The 15,960-nt window shown below is 41.6% G+C and overlaps 1 pseudogene; it reads right to left on the reverse strand.

The window, feature by feature from the left end:
* Nucleotides 9,844-11,377, reverse strand: Gm9575 (predicted gene 9575; annotated as a pseudogene).

A 15,960-nucleotide genomic window follows, 5' to 3' on the forward strand; every position in this document is an offset into this window, starting at 1 on the left:
AGAAAGTTTAAATCATCATAGATGGAGAAAATAAGATATTCCATAATAAAGTCAAATTTAAACAACATTCATCTACAAGTCCTGCCCTACAGAAGGTGATAGAAGGAAAACACACACATACACACACACACACACACACACACACACACACAGAGTCACAAACACCACTACCACCACCATCACCACCACCACTACCACGAACAGCAATAACAGCAATGACAATAAAGTAGCTGCAATCAATAATGAAGATGACATTTCAATTCTTAATATCTATGCCACAAACACAAGGGCACCTACAACTGGCAAATGGATAAAAGGTAGATGGATACAAAATTAACTTGTACAAGAAACACTACTACACCTTAAATCACACATTGATCCTCACACACTGATAGTGGAAGACTTCAATACTCCACTGTTGCCAATGGACATGTCATCTAGACAAAAACTACACAGAGAAATATTAGAGCTAATAGACATTGAAAACGATGTGGACCTAACAGATATTTACAGAACATTTCACCAAAACATACAAGAGTATACTATCTTCTCTGCACCTCACGGAACTTTCTCCAAATTGAACACATACTCAGAGACAAAGAGAGTCTCCATAGATACAAGAAAATTGAAATAGCTCCCTATATTCTATCAGACCACCATGGATTTGAGCTAAATAAGAACAAATCCAGAAACTGCTGAAAGGGAACAACTCTCTACTGAATGAGAAATGGGTCAAAACAGAGATACAAGAAATTAAGGGTGTTCTAGAATCCAATGAAAATGAATGTATAACATACTCAAACTTATGGGATACAATGAAAGTAGGGCTAAAAGAAAAGTTCATAGAACTTAGTGCCCACATTAGAAAATTGGAAAGATCTCATATTAGCAAAGTAACAGCACACCTGAACACTCTTGAACAAAAAGAAATAAGCATACCCAAGAGGAGTAGATGGCAAGAAATAAACTATGAGCTGAAATAAAAAATATACAAGCAAAGAGAACAATACAAAGAATCAAAGAAACAAAGAGTTGATTCTTTGAAAAAATCAGTAAGACAGACTCTCTTCAGAGAGAGAGAGAGAAAGAGAGAGAGAGAGAGAGGGAGAGAGAGAGAGAGAGAGAGAGAGGGAGAGAGAGAGAGAGAGAGAATCTAAATTAACAAAATCAGAAATGAAAATAGGGATGTAACAATAGAAAAGGAAATCCAGAGACACACTTTAATTCAGGGACATACTTAAAAAACTTGTATTCCACCAAATTGGAAAATCTAAAAGAAATGTGTTGTGGATAGCCCTGGGACTAATTATATTTGATGTTAGTTCCATTCTCTTGTGAGGGATTGTGAACAAGGAATGAGTCAGCACTCAGGTAATTTCCTGTAAACCTGCTTCCCACCTTAATTTGTAAAATGAAGGAGAGCTGATGATTGGGCAGATAAAGGGAAGGTGGAGCAGAAGGTGGGGATCACAGAGAGAGGATATAGAGGAGGAGGAAGAAGAAAAGCAGAGCAGAAGCACATGGCCAATCAAGATCAAATAAACAATTTAAGTACAACTATCACTCCTAGTGAGGTAGAAGCAGTCAATAAACGTCTCCCAACAAAAAAACAAAACAAAACAAAACAAAACAAAAACCAAAAATACCCAAAACCTTTGAAAAGGCAGAAATCAAATTATTGTTATTTGTAGATAATAAATGACCCTAAAATTCCCACCAGGGAACTTCTACAACTGGCAAATGGATTAAATGGACACAAAATTAACTTAAAAAAATCATTAGCCTTCTTATATAAAAACAACAAATGGACTGAGAAAGAACTCAGGAAAACAACATCCTTTATAATAGTCATGAATATATAAAATATCTTGGTTTAATTCTATCCAAGCAAGTGAAAGAGCTGTATGATAAAACCTTCAAGTATTGAAAGAATTTAGGATGATATCAGAAGATGGGATGATTTTCCATGCGAATGGATTAGTAGGATTAACATAGTAAAAATGGCCATCTACCAAGAGCAATCTACAGATTCAGTGTAATCCCCATTAAATTTCTGACATAATTCTTTACAGACCTTGAAAGACAATTCTCAACATCATATGGAAAAACAAGATCCCAGGAATAACTAAAACAATTCTGAATAATAAAATAACTGCTGGAGGTCTCACCATTCCCAATTTCAAGCTGTACTACAGAGCTATAGTGGTAAAAACTCACATGGTATTGGCATAAAACAGACATGTTTATCAACAGAATCAAGTTGAAAATAGACATGAATCCACATGCATATGGACATGTGATTTTCAATAAAGAAACCAGAAACACACAGTGGGGAAAAAAGTCGTTATCTTCAACAATTGGTCAAACTGAATTCCTACAGGTGGAAGAAAGCAAATAGATTCATATCTTTCGCTCTGCACAAAACTCAAGTCCAAGTGGATCAAATATCTCAATCAGACGCACCCAGCCTGATAGAAGAGAAAGCGGGGAATAGCTTTGAATGTATTGGCACAGAAGACAACTTTCTGAACAGAACACCAATAGTACAGACACTAAGATCCACAGTTGATAAATGGGACCTCATGAAATTGACAAGCTTCTGTAAAGCTAAGGACACTGTCAATAGGACAAAACAGTAGCCTACAGAATGGGAAAAGACTTTTATCAACTTCACATCTGATAGTGGTCTAATATCCAAAATATATAAAGAACTCTAGAAACTAGATATAAAACACCAAATTAGATCTGTATCCTACTTTTAATCCAATCGAAAGTAGAGTACAGATCTAAAGATAATTCTCAATAGAATTTGAAATGTTAAGTGCCAAGAAGCACTTAACAAAATGTACAACATCCTTAGCAATTAGGAGAATGCAAATTAAAACTACTTTGAGATTCCATCTAAAACCTGTCAGAATGGCTAAGATCAATATCACAATTGAAAGCTCACACTGGCAAAGATGTAGAGCAATGGGAATGCTCCTCCATTGGTGGTGGAAGTGCATAATTGTACAACCACTATAGAAATCAGCACTATGTTTCCTCAGAAAGTTGGGAATCGATCTACCTCCACACCTATTTGTATAGCTCTTGTGCATATATCCAAACGACACTCCATTTACCACATGGTCACTTGCTCAACCATATTCATTTCGGCTTTATTCATAGTAACCAGAAACTGAAAAAACTCTAGATGTCCCTTAACAAAAGAATGGATAAAGAAAACGTGGTACATTACACAATGGAGAATTACTCAACTGCTTAAAAGATGAAGTTTATAGGCAAATGGATGGAACTAGAAAAGAAGTCATCGTGAGTGAGGTAATCCAGAACCAAAAAGATAATTATTGCATTATTCACTTATAAGTGGATATTAGCTATTAAGTAAATAGCAACCAAACTATAATCCCTAGATCCAGAGAGGATAGGTAACAAGGAGGGGTTTAGTGTGTGTGTGAGTCACAGGGATCTCCCTGGGAAGGAGAAATAGAATAGATTTTATGGGCAGACTGGGAGCAGGTGGTAGTTGGAGCTGGAGAACCAGGTAAGAGGGGGAGGGACATGAGGTAGAGGAGAGAGTGCAGGTGGAGTCAGCTGTAATTAGTGGTTTTTGGGGGAGGGCATTGTGAAAACTTAGCATAGGAGATCCTGCCCGTAATCTATGAAGGGGATCCTAATAACGACCCCTAGAATTGGGGGATACAGAGTCTCAACTGGGCATCTCCTGTTGCCAGACAAAGCTTCCAGTGGCAGGACTGAGTTGTATTCGATTGAGTTGTTGGGCAAGGGGGTCCTGTGGAAATCCTCACACAACTCAGGTTGTTACTACGATAAAGGTTTTCTTCCTTCTGCAAACTGACTGCAAGAACCCAAAGCATCACTGACAGGGGAACCTGAAGTGGGGAGCCGGAGACAATATCATACACCTCATTGGACATGGAGTAGTTGATCTGGTGCTACACAGAGCCTTCACCCCTATGTCCTAGTGTCTCTAATGTGGGAAAATATCCTGCAGGCTACTAAAAGAGAAACATGGACATTAGCCCAGCCACAAAATCTTTGACTTGCAGTCTGTCCTGTCACTGCAAAATATGCTATGCCAGTGGTGGCACAGAATTTGTGGGAATAGTCAACCAATGTTTGATTGCACTTAAGGACCCGTCCATGAGAAGGAACCCATATCTGACGCTGGAAGGATAACCAAGAACCAGAGACTAGATAACCCAGAGACCTAGGGTGAAACCAAAAACTCACCAGTCAAGATAAGTATCAATAAAATTATTGCTAATGATATTTTTATTCTGCTATACTCATAGATCAGTGCCTTAACCAGTCATCATCAGAAAGGTTTTCTCTGTTATAAAATGGGAACAGATTCAGAGATCCATAGCCAAATATTACAGGAGAGAGAGAGAGAGAGAGAGAGGGAGAGAGAGAGAGAGAGAGAGAGAAATCTAAATGGGAGGTCTTCATCAAATCCCTCCCTTCAGAGCTCAGAGAATCCCTCAGAGATTGTAATAGCCAGAGGGGATAAAAAACAAAAAACAAAAAACAAGAAAACAAAACAAAAAACATCAGCAGAACAAAGTCTTCTGCATCAATTAAGCAAGTTGTATATGAGCTCATAGAGACTGAAGCGGGAAGCACAGGAAGGGTATGGGTCTGCACCAGGCCTTCTGCATATATATTGTAGCTATTTCGTAATTTTATGGGACTACTGGGTGTGACGGAAGAGTGGGTCTCTGACTCTTGTGTCTGCTCTAGGGACTTTTTTTCCTCCTGTTGGATTGGTGTGTTCAACTTTGATATGATAGGTTTTGCTTCATCTTATTATATTTTATTTTGTCATCTTTAATTTTTATCTCCTAGAAATCTGTTTTGTTTTAATGAGAGATGGAAAGGGAGTGGGTCCAAGGGGTGGGGAGGTTGGGAGGAACTAGGAGGAATAGAGAGTGGGAAACTGTAATCAGGATATATTGTATGAGAAAAGAATCTATCTTAAAGAAAAAACACCTGAAAACTTGAAATAGTTGTCAAATTTTATTCACTAAAATTATCTAGGTATACCCTTTGTGTGTGTGTGTGTGTGTGTGTGTGTGTGTGTGTGGTTTTTCGAGATCGGATTTTTCTGTGTAGCTCTTGCTGTTCTGGAACTCACTCTGTAGACCAGGCTGGCCTCGAACTCAGAAATCCTCCTGCCTCTGCCTCCCAAGTGCTGGGATTAAAGGCTTATATATGCATTTTATAATTTCAAACAATTCCTGGAAAAATGTATACCCTTGAAGATGCAGGTAAGTAACTAATGAAGGACATTTGGAAGACAGAAATCATTAGAAATCATACCCATTGTCCTTGTCTTAGTCAGGGTTCTCTAGAGTCACAGAACTTACGGAATGTCTCTCTATATTGAGGGAATTTATTGTGATGATTTACAGTCTGTAGTCCAATTAACCCAACACTGGTCAGCTGTGAATGGGAAGTCAAAGAATCTAGTAGTTTCTCAGTCCCACGAGGCTAGTTGTTTCAGCTGGTAGATTCCAACAGATGTGCTGGCAAGTACATGCAACCAGGCAAAAAAGAATAAATCTTCCTTCTTCCAATGTCCTTATGTAGGTCTCCAGCAGAAGGTGTGGCCCAGATTAAAAGTGTGTATGTACCACCATGCCTGGATCTGGGACTTGCTTTGTCCCAGGTTGACCTTGAACTCAGAGATCTCCTTGCCTGAGTCTCCTGCGATTAAAGGAGTGTACCACCTTTCCTGGGCCTAAGCTTTTCATGGCCACTATGCTTCAAGATCTGCATGCCAAGATGCAGATCAGAAACCTGTGTCTTCCAGCCTCAAGATCTGGATCACAGGTGAGCCCTCTTTCAATTCTACATTGTAGTTTATTCCCGATACAGTCAAGTTGACAACCAGGAAAAGCCATCACAGTGCTACTTTGCCTTTCCATTGCTGTGATAAAATCGTGACCAGATACACCTTGTCGGAAAAGGGTCTATCCCACCTTAGAGATTACATTCCATCACTGAAGAATGTCAGGGCAGGAACACAAGCAGGACCCTGCAGGCAAGGAACTGTGACTCAGAAGCCATGGAGGAAAGCTGCTTCCCTTCCATGGCTCAACCAGCTCGAGGTTTTATGCAACCCAGGACTACCTGCTCAGGGGAGGCACCACTCACACTGGGCTCTCCCACACCAATCCTTAAACAAGAAAATGCCCCCACTGATTTGCCTGCAGGCCAATGTGAAGGAGGCATTTCCTCAACTGAGGACCTCTCTTCCCTATGGCCCTAGCTACTGTCAAGTTGACAAAACAAACAAACAAACACACACCAGAATAACGAACAAAAACACAGCAACAACAACACACATACACCTAACCAGGACACTTAACTTTTACTATAATAATCAAAACCTTGTCTTAACATGTTTTTAAAGCCAGAGAGATGACAGAGAGCTTTAAAAAAAATCTAAATTTAAGTATTTCTAAGTTAACCAAATCTCATGTATTTGCCAGGTATATTTTAAGACTCTTGACTTCATTCCAAAATTTCCTCATATCTAGCTTTTCTTCTGATCTGGAATCTAAGTGATTAATCAGTTTTTCAGTTAAATATAATTTTGTTGCTATTTTTGCTGAGGAAAATATACTAAAACCCAAAACTAGTTCATATTCCCCCACATAATCTATAGATCAGTGTTTTTCTCTCTCTCTGATATTTTTTGACTGTTCATCTGGAGTCATTACTACTAGAATGTATACTATACTAGTAAAGAATTGGTTTCTGTTGTTGTTTTTTACAGTAATTGAATCCTATAGTTTTCTAAAGGCAGGTACAGACTGAGGTCAGGAAGAAAGAAAGAAAGAAAGGAAGAGGAGAGAAGAGAAGAGAAGAGAAGAGAAGAGAAGAGAAGAGTAGAGAAGAGAAGAGAAGAGAAGAGAAGAGGGAAAGGAAAGGAGGGAAGAAAAAGAACGATCTTTGGAAACTATGGAATTGTGAATGTAAAAGGTGATCACTTGCTCTTTTCAAGAACGGAGCTTTGGTCAGTTTGGACCATCACACGGCAACAACATGAACCACCGAAGAGTGGGAAGATGCCCCTGCTGGTAAAAGTGCTAACCATGCAATGATGGCTTGAGTTCAGTCCTCCAAGTTTGATTTCCAGACCCTGTGTCATATATGATACTGTGATAGAAACTTGTAATCACAGCACGCCTACTGTGAGGTGGAGTCCGGACAATTACCCGGAAGCTTGTAAGTCAGGAGTACAAAATACAGTAAAAGAAACACGGGAGACTCTGCTCAAAACCACCAGGACCATTCCAACTACCCCAACATTGTCCCCTGGCTCACACACACACACACACACACACACACACACACACACACTTCATAATTAAGTAAAATTGAATAACCAATGTGTAGTTTTTGCAGCTACAGATACAGAGAGACAGAGACCGAGATAGGAACATAGACAGACTGAGACAGAGAGACATAACAATTTATCCATTTAACCATTTATTCATCAAATATACAGCTAAAAAATGATACCTCTAATCCCCAAGGTAAAAAAAAAAAAAGAAGGGTTGGGGTTTTTGTTTCTTTGTTTTGGTGGGGGGTTGTTTGTTTTGGTTTTGGTTTTTATTTTTATTTATTTATTTATTTTTAGACAGAGTTTCACTTTGTAGCCCTGGTTGTTCTCTGTAGACCAGGCTGCCTTGAACTCAGAGATTCTGCCTGCCTTCCACGGGCGGGCTGGGACTAAAGGTGCGCGCCACCACAGCCGGTGGCAGAGGGGGGTGGCAGAAGGGGTTTTTGTTATCGCAAGTCACCTCTCATTTATATTTTAAAAACTGGGAATCTTGTGAGTGTTTTTTCCTTGCTTTGAGTTCACCCTTCAAATGATTCATATCATTCTCACGTAAATCTGCCCAAGTGGTACTGTGTGTCCCTGGGGGATTTAATGCTGTTTAGGAGACAGATGAAATGAAATACAAGAGGAAGGGAGCCGGGATTCTCTGATAGAGAGCAAAATAATGAGAAGCTCCTTTGAGCGAGGCAAGGATGACTAATAAAGGCTCCTGTGCAAACCTAGGGTCCCTAGAAACTGAGCAAGTCAAGTTTGTCATTAATGGGTCCAGTGAGCTCTCCATCTCTGGATGTATGAAACCGGATGACAAAGACCGAGGAAAATCATAACAAGGTACTGAGAGATGGTGGGGGCAAACTTTTCCCAGAGGACCTGACCAACACATCTGGACCAGTCTGCTCCTAGCGCTGACTGAGGGGATACATCCTCGAGCACGTACAAAGTGCTAAGAGAATACAGAAATCAGACGGAAGCAGGCTTGCACCATGTGTAAGGATTTCTGGTCAGGAAAAGCCTGGGTCTGTAGGAATGCAGGATCCTTCGGAAGAAAGCCTTGCTCCCTCTCTCTCTCCTTCCATCCCTCCTGTTCTCTCTCCCTCCCTCTCCCTTCTTCCTTTTCTTTCTTTATTCTTTCATTTCTATTTTAAACACAAGGCGAAATGATTGACAGAGTCCGTGTGTTACACAACTATTGAAATTCTGGAAAGAACCATTTTTATTTGGAATAGAAATTATGGGTGTTTCTCATTTGTGAACTCAAACGGAAATAACTGTTTTTACTGATTAATTTCAGCCAATTGGTCTCTGGGATAATTTAGGCGTTATTTTCACTAAAAGATTATGAGGCATGAGGATATGGTGTATAAAATACCCTAAAAAATGGTAATAAATGTGGTGGTATAATACCAGTATCTCGTCTCAGCTTTCAAGGGTTTTCAATTAAAGAGAGATGAACGATCATTTAAGATGCAGAGAACATCCCTTTTATATCACTGCAAGAGACTGTGAATTCCAGTGTTTAAAATTACATTTACCATGCTTTATAATAATTACACTTTAAAAAAACACATCATGGAAATGTTTTTCAATTCTTATTTTCTAAGTGATTTCTATCAGGAACATGGTGGAATTTTATTGGGTGTCCTTTCTTTATCTCTTGATATAATCAAATGATTTTCCTACTTTAATAAATGTCTCTATATTGGATTTTTTTCTTTATTCCTGATATGAAACACACTTGCGTTCACAGATCTTTATTAGACTTCTGAAATAGTCTTATAACATTTTATTTAGGATATTGATATCTGCATTCATAGGTGATATCTATGTTTCATTAGGCCAGATTAACTACAGCTAGGGATCCACTTGAGAACAAATAGGACTGTCTTATGTCAGGAATGTTTGGTGGGGACTCTGTTTTCCTCCTGTTGCCATCTTGGATGGAAAAATATTTCTAGTTTTTTTTTTTTTTTCACCCAAGCCTAACTCTGTCAGTAACCTCACATAAATGCACTGGACGCTTCTATCCAGAGCTTTGTGGTATGTCCCCAGGGCTGGGGGCGGGGCAGCCACCAGAGTGAGGAGAACACCCAGGGCTTCTTCTACTTCCTGCTGGGTGGCTCTGAGAATCTTCTAGACTTCCTACCTTCCCCTGAATGATGTTAGTAAGTTTTGTTTTTTCAGTTTACAGTATGTTTGGCTTTTAAATTTGCTGTTGCAATGGCTGCTTTGTTTTTCCTTAAATTGAAAAGAAAAAAAATTAAAAGATTTAAAAGATTGTATGTTTCTTTTTCTTTTCTTTTCTTTTCTTTTCTTTTCTTTTCTTTTCTTTTCTTTTCTTTTCCTTTCTTTCCTTTCCTTTCCTTTCCTCTCCTCTCCTCTCCTCTCCTCTCCTCTCCTCTCCTCTCCTCTCCTCTCCTCTCCTCTCCTCTCCTCTCCTCTCCTTTTCTTTTCTTTTTTCTTTTTTTTTTAGAAAGAAAACCAGGCCTATCCTTTATTGGGAGTAGAGAGCAGCACGGCACAATGTACAATGACCAACAATAGATGGAGGCAGCCTGCACAGCGTCTTCCACGATTCAGGCTTTCTACTGGCAAAACTGAACTGGAGAATGGGTTCGTCGGGGCAGCTCCCATCCCTGAAGACGACTGTGGGCCACTAGAGATACAGCCCCTCAGGGGCTGTTTTTTTTTTTTTTTAATAAAAAACATTCTCTTTAGATTTTTTGAAGTCTTCATTTGTTACTTTCATTCTGCATTCCCGCAAGGCCATCAAGCCAGCTTCTGTACAGATTGCCTTGATGTCGGCCCCAGAGAGGTCATCCTTTGCCATGATCAAGTCATCCAAGGTTACATCATCAGCCAGTCGTGTCATCCTGCTGGTGTGAATCTGGAAGATACGCTTCTTGGTCTTCTCATCAGGCAGGGGGAACTCGATCTTTCTGTCAATGGGGCCTGGCCTGATAAGTGCTGGATCCAAAGTTTCTATTCGGTTTTTGGCCATGAAAACTTTTACATCTCCCCTCGAATCAAATCCATCCAACTGGTTTAACAGTTCCAACATTGTTCGTTGAATTTCTCTCTCACCTCCAGAGTTTGAATCATATCTTCTGGTCCCAATGGCGTCGATCTCATCAATGAACACGATGGATGGTGCGTGCTCCTCAGCAACCTGGAAGAGCTCCCGGACGAGTTTGGGCCACTTAGGTACTTCTGGATAAGCTCTGAGCCAACCACTCACACTTAGGTACTTCTGGATAAGCTCTGAGCCAACCACTCGCAAGAAAGTGCCTGAAGTCTGGTTCGCTACTGCTTTGGCCAATAGAGTTTTACCTGTTCCTGGCGGTCCGTAGAGAATGACCTCCTTAGGGGGCTTTATCCTCATCTCCTCATAATCCTCAGGATGGGTAAGCGGGAGCTCCACAGACTTCTTAATTTCTTGGATCTGGTTGTCCAGTCCCCCAATATCTGCGTAGGTCTCCTGGGGGGCCTTTTCCACCTTCATCACTGTGACCAGGGGATCCGTGTCATCCATTAGCACCCCTGTCACAGCATGCACCTTGTGGTTGAGCAGGACATAACAGCCTGGTTCCAGCAGATCCTTGTCTACAAATGGCAGGATGCTGACATAGTGTTCTGAGCCCACAGATGTGGACACAATGGCGTGATTATCATCAATGATCTCTTCCAAGGTTCCTACAGACATGGGGGTCCCCCTGAGGTCATCCACTTTTGATCTTTCCTCCTCTTGCTTTTCTTCTAATGGTTTCATCTGTTCCTGATTTCTAATGAATTCCTCCTCCATGAGAAGATAGTCTTTTATTCTCTCTAGCTTCAGTAATTTCAGGTGGCACTGGGTGTGAGGTGTTACCAGTGGCAGTTTGCTGGCAGCATCTGGTCCCTTCGTTTTCTTCTTCTTTCTCCCCACTCTAGTTGGGACAGGAGGTTCGTATTTCTTTTTCTTGCCCAGGATCATGGCCACCACTCTGACTTTGACCCATCTTCCTTCAGTCGTCCAAGTCGCCACCGCTGGAAGTGTATCCACCAAAGGCGATTGTGTGTTTCTTTATACTTAAAGTAGTTTATGTATTTTTTTATTCTTTCTTTTTATTTCATAATAAGGAGGCAATGAAGAAAGCAATATCTAAAATGATGAATATTTTAATTAAGTATTTTATTTATTTACATTCCAGCCATTTTCTCCCTCCTGCCCCCCCCCAGTTCCTCACCCCATTTCCCCTCCCCCTTGCTCCCAAGAGGGTGCTCCCCTCAAGTATCCCCCTTCCTTGGGGCCTCACGTCTCTGAAGGTTTAGAATTAGGCGTATCTTCTCCTACTGTGGCCAGACAAGGCAGTTCTCTGCTATACATGTGCAGGTGTGGTAGGGTGGTAGTTCAGTTTCTGGGGTTCCTAGAGGGATCTCTGGGATCTTAGTTGAGACTGATGGAGTTCCTACGGGGTCACCCTCCCCTTCAGCTCCTTCAGTCCTTCTCCTAATTCCTACATAGGGTGTCCCTGACTTCAGTCCAACGGTTGGGTGCACATATCTGCATGTGTCTCAGCAGCTGCTGGTAGGGCCTCTAAGAGGGCAGCCTTGCTAGACTCCTTCCTGTCTGTAAACACATCACAACGTCAGTAATAGTGCCAGACCTTGGTGCCCCCCACTCCGCTCCCCCATGAGATGGCTCCCAAGTTGGGTTGGTCACTGGAAAGCCTAAAATGATGAAATAATTCCTAATTTTTGTCAGAAATGTGTATATGTATATTTGTCCTTTCAATTTATTCTGTGCTTTTCTTTAAAAAAAAAAAAAAAAGAATCCCCAAGTAACCATATGAGGTATAGCTAAACTGACATCGAAATTTTTAAATAGCTGCTGTACTTGGAGTCTATATCTTATTATCTTATAGCTATTTTTTTCTAAAAAATATTTCTGTTATTTGATATTCACAACATATAAGGAACTCAAAAAGGAGAGTTAAGAAAAAAATAATTAAAAATAGGATATGTACTCTTGCGACTCTTTTTCTCTTGTTGGGTTGCCTCGTCCAGTCTCCATATGAGAGCTTTTTCCTTGTTTTATATCATCTAGTTTTACTCTGTTAGACTATTGTCTCTTAGAGCACAAACTTTTCTGTAGAGGAAATGGGGGTGAAGTAGAGTGGGGTGGGGGTAGGTGGGAGGGAACCAAGGGGAGTGGAGGAGGGGAAACTGTGGTCAGAGTATGTTGTAGGAGAGAAAAATCTATTTTCAATAAAACATAAAAATTAAAAAAGAAATGGGCTATGTCTATGAATGAAGACTTTTCAAAGAAAGGAACAAAAACAGATAAGAAATACTTCAAGAAGTGTTCATCATCCTTAGAAATTATGGAAATGCAAATTCCAACAACTTTGAGATTTAACCTTACCGGGTCAGAGCGCTGAGATCAAGAGAACTCCTAACGACAGATTGAGAAGAGGATGTGAGGAAAGGAGCTGCCTCATTCTCTAGTGCTGGAACTGTAAACTGGCGTAGCTACTCTGAACATCAGTGTGAATAATTCTCAAGAGGCTAAAAATACATATGCTGTACGACCCAGCTACACTACTCCTTGACATATGCCCCAAACACTTGCCACTTTACTCTCTAGATACTTGCTTGGCCATGTTCATTTCCACTCTCACAATAGCTGGAAAATGAAAATCACCTAAATGTCCTTTAACTGGCAGATGGATAATGAAAATGTGGTACTTTACACACTACAGAATACTATTCCTCTGTAAAGAAAAACAAAATCATGAAACTTACAGATACACAGAACTACGAAATAGACCCAGAAAGACAATGGTTGCTTATTTTCTCTTATCCGTGATTCCTAGATTCAGATATTCCGATGTGAGAATATAACCTGGAATAACTGCAGAGACTTGGAGAGTTGAAAGTGATCATGGTGAGGGGCAAGGAGCTCTGGAGAGAATATAGGACACAGTTGATACGAAGGGGAAATGGAGAGTTGGGGGTCTTTAGCTGGGGATGAGGAGCGTGAGGGATACAGAGGAAAGGGGAAGGGATTAATAACCTTAAGAACATTTGAAAAAGCCATAGAGAATTATTTTATGTTTATGTAAAAATAACAATGTATATATGTGGGGTAAAAAATGGGGTCCCGGCGTCCGTTCAGGGCTCTGGCCGCTGGGCGAGGCTAACACGGGGAAGTTTGATTGCGTACCCATGTGAGAAACCCTGGGACTCTGCTCCGAGGTTCGGGAAGGAGTAGTCTGAGGTCCCCTCGGACCTGCTGGGGTCGGGCTCAGACTCTTGGGCACCACAGATGCCACTGCGTACAGCGGAAAAGCCAGTTCTAGGATCCCTGGGTCTCATGGAGGCCAGGGACGTCAGATTCTCAGTTTTGCACACCTCAGGTGCAGCTGGAGGTCGTGGAAGAGCTGAAAACAGTAGGGCCTTCGGGTGGACTCTGACCCGGGCCCGAGGTGGAAAGGATAGGAAGAGAGCTCGGGCGGGTTGTTCGGTGAGCGGCGTGGGTGGCGTGGGTTCGTGGTGGTCCTGGTTGGAGCACAGGGAGGTTAGATGAGCAGCGCTCTAGAGGAAGGCCTACTCTGTTGCTCCAGCGCAGCGGATCCTGATGAGAAGAGGCAGTCCATGATTTTAAGGTGTTTATTGTAGAAAGACAGAGAGAGGGAGAAGGGTAGAGAAGCAGAGGCTGGACATGGCCACGTAGAGAGAGAGGGTAAGGGAGAGTAAGAAAGTAGAAGCAAGAGAATAAGAGAGCAAGGAGGGAGCAAACAGCTCCTTTTATAGCGGGCTGGGCCATTCTGGCCATTGACAGGAAACTGTGGGGAGGAGCATACCTGGCTGTTGCCAGGTAATTGTAGGGGTGAAGTCCAGTCAGAATACCAGGAGCTTGGGAAATTGCCTACGTGATTCATTGCCGCACACCTCTCTGTGGGGGCGGGGGGGGGGGGAGCGTGGGAGGCTGTAGCTATGGCAGGAGCCAGGGGCCCAGGAGGCATGGCCGAATATCGGCTGTCCCTTAGGGTCACCAGGGTTCAAGGCCTGTGCTCGACCAGGGACCAGACTGTCTGTGCACAGCTCACTGCCCCACATATATATTTTTATATGTGTGCATAAAATGTATAGTTTAAATGGATCTTAACCACTAAGGGCTTTAATTCTCTCCCCCAAAGCCATAAACTAGTCAACAAACCCTACCCAAGCATGAGAAACAGCCTTACAAGCTGTTGGTCAAAAGGGTCAAAGAACCCCTCAAGCAATATAGGCAGTTACCGCTGCTCCTGGTTGCCTCCCTGAATTTGACGGTAAAGCTCCCATCGCTGCAGACACCACATACTTAAGACACAGGAGTTGGAGGAATTGGGCTGGAACTGACCTGGAATGTCCGTCCTGAGGATTAGCTCTTAGAGTTCTGGAAAGTACTATTCGAGCTGCCAAGAGGAAGAAGCCAGGCACTGTCCTACCCAGCTATGGTGCTTAAAAAACAGTGACCAACATGGAAAGATAGACCCAAAGGTGGAATAGTGGCATGCATATTGTATCAGTAACCAGCAGCTTTCTTTTTTTTAATTAGATATTTTCTTCATTTACATTTCAAATCCTATCCCAAAAATCCCCTATACCCTCCCCATGCCCTGCTCCCCAACCCACCCACTACTGCTTCCTGGCCCTGGCATTCCCCTGTACTGGGGCATATGACCTTCGAAAGACCAAGGGCCTCTCCTCCCATTGATGGCTGACTAGGCCATCGTCTGCTACATATGCAACTAGAGATACAGTTCTTGGGGGGGGGGTTACTGGTTAGTTCATATTGTTGATCCTCTTATAGGGTTGCAAACTCCTTTAGCTCCTTGGTTACTTTCTCTAGCTCCTTCATTAGGGGCCCTGTATTCCAGCAGCTTTCTAAGTGGACTTCGGGCCTGCTCAATAGGAGGGAATTGATCCCTGGTACTGTAAACCCAGCTGACTGACCATGGCTGTGGAGACCATGGAACCTAGAGGAGAACTTCCTACTGCCGCTTTTCTAAACTAGCATGACTTCTACCAGCATTCTAAAACCTTATCACGTACCCACAGCTAAGTGTAGTTCTCACCCTTCATTAAATAACCATTTTTTCAGAAGATAGAGATGATTACAGAAAGCAACAACTGGTCAAAAATGCAGAAAACATAAGAATTACTGTACAGACTAAGTAGACTGTATATAGGTATATAAATATATATGTACATATATATGCATATATAATGTTGTACATGTTATGCATATATGTCATGTATACATATTTGTTATACATACATATATGTGTTACCTATATACATCTATCTACTTATCTAATACATATACATGTGTGTTACAATTAATTATAAAGTACGCCATGAATTTGAGAGAGAGCAACAAGGAAGATATGGAAGGGTTTGGAGATGCTGTGAAGAGACACCATTACCATGACAACTCTTATAGAGTAAAACATTTCATTGGGGCTGGGCTTGCAGTGCATTTCCATCATTGAGAGAAGCAGGGCTGTGTGCAGGCAGGCATGGTGCTGGAGAAGGAGCTGAGAGTTCTGCATCTGGATCAG

Source organism: Mus musculus, chromosome 16 (genome assembly GCF_000001635.26).
Source record: "Mus musculus strain C57BL/6J chromosome 16, GRCm38.p6 C57BL/6J".
Lineage (NCBI taxonomy): Eukaryota > Metazoa > Chordata > Mammalia > Rodentia > Muridae > Mus > Mus musculus.